Genomic DNA, 2,078 nt, shown 5'->3' on the forward strand with positions numbered 1-2,078 from the left:
CAACCACGCCTGACTGTGAGAAAATGCATTTCTGTTCCTCAAAGCCACCCACACGTGGCCTTTCTGTTACGGCAGCACCAGGAGGCTAAGACACCCACGTACGAAGGATGGGATGAAACTGGCCGGAACCCTGCTCTCTCCACCCACCGCCCTCCTCCCATCCAAGCTCCACTTGACCACTGCCCAATTTCCGGCCTTCCTTCAAACCCTCTAACCAGATCGGTCCGATCCACATCAATCATGGGGATGGTGCAATGTTTCTTTCTGTCGTCCTTGGGGTCACCATGAGTTGGGCCCACTGGACAGCAGGTGACGAAAACCACAACATACACGTTCTTGCCTTGGAAATTGACATGAGCCGTCTGTCCCGTCTGCTGAGAAGCCTCTTCCCCTGGGTCGAGTCACCCTTCAGAACTTTGTCCAAATGTCTTCTTCTCCTGGAAGCGTCTTTCCGGACCCCAATCCCACAGGCTTATTTTCCTCCTATGGCTGCGATGTAAACTTGCTATGTTTTGTCTCTCTGCCACCCTCCACCCAGAATGGGGAGCTCTGGTAGCACATTGCCTAAGGCATCTGACTGCTAACCAGAAGGCTGGCAGTTCAAACCCACCAGCCACTCCTTGGAAGGAAAACTGGGCAATCTACTCCATAGAGATGCTGCCTTGGAAACCCAATTAGAAACCCAATCGGAAGCCCAGGGAGGGGTCGCTATGAGTCAAAATGACTCGACAGCAGTGACTTGGTTTTGGGTTTTGGTAGAGTGCTCTGAGCCCCAGAACGGGCAGCACCCAGAGTGGGGTTCCACACGCAGTGTTGAAGGAGGCACAGAGGGCCTAGGTTGGTGAACTAGAGCTCACAGGCTGCGGAGAGCCACCCAGTGGGCACCTTTCCACCCTAGGGAGCCCGCGGCTGCTTGTCTCCTGGTGTGTCTAACCTCTCACCCTCCCCCCAATTTGCAAACCTCAGCACTTGGAACCACCTTTTGGGGTCACTCGAGCCCTCGGCCTCCCCACACGCTCCTCAGCCCTCCCCACTGAGCTGTTACTCAGGTCTTTCCTGCTCCTGGATACCCTACCCTCACCCCAAACAGGGACCACACCCCAGCCCTCCCTGGCATAAGGCAGGCTTCTGTTTTCTGACAATAGAGGTTGGCAACTTCTTTCCTAAAGGGCAGATGTTAAATAGAAAGCAGTCACAAATCATGCATAAACCAATGAGCCTGACTGAGTGCCAATAAAACTTTATTTACAAAAACAGGTCTCCGGCCCACGGACTGTAGTTTGCCAACCCCTGCCTTAAAAAAACCACTGCCCCAGAGCTGGGGTGGGCCCTGCCGGGCTGTGTGGCCCTAACCCTGGGAGAGAGGAGGTCCCTCCTGGGACCAGGATCCCAAATGGGCTGGAGCTGTGGGGAGCCCCGGGCGTGAAGGTTATATGAAGAACAAATTTGCCAAGCACAGGGCTTGAATCAGCAAGCTCCTGGGGCAGGGGTGGGGAGCCAGTCAAACGCTTGCATTCATCCATGAAACTTTCAAACGTTGAAAATCTTGTCATCCACAAAACCAAACACTTCTTGCCCAATGGCTCCCTGGCCACAAAGAGGCCCCTGGAGAACCTGGCATTGGATCAAGGAGAAGCAGAGCCCAAATTTCTGGAAATGCCTCCTGGGCTGAGCGCTGGTTCCTTTCTCTGTCGCCGCCCGTGGCCGCCGCTGAGAGATAAATGCAGCCCTGGGTTTCAGGGGAGACTCAGCCTCTGTGGCATGGCAGGCAGCCAGCCCCAGCCCCGGCGAGAGGCTACATGCCTCGTGATCCTGCCCAAGCATAGGGAAACACGGCGGCCAGGCCAGCTCCCTCCCAGGGAATCCCGGGCCCCAGGGCCTGCTGGGGCGGCCTAGGCAAGTGGCCGGGGGGCTCCCTGGTTGAACCCCACCTTTCCCTGCTTCCCCTGCCCTGCCCTGCCCCTGCTGGGAAGTTCAGGCAAGAGGCTCAGTGTGTCCGGTTGGCATCAGAGCCCTGCTCTGGACTTGAGACCAAATCCGACTGCCAGGAGCAGGTTGTTGTTGTTATGTGCCGTCGA

This window comes from Orycteropus afer, unplaced genomic scaffold (assembly GCF_000298275.1).
Source record: "Orycteropus afer afer isolate SDZICR_OR568_19922 unplaced genomic scaffold, OryAfe1.0 scaffold00018, whole genome shotgun sequence".
Taxonomy (NCBI): Eukaryota; Metazoa; Chordata; class Mammalia; order Tubulidentata; family Orycteropodidae; genus Orycteropus; species Orycteropus afer.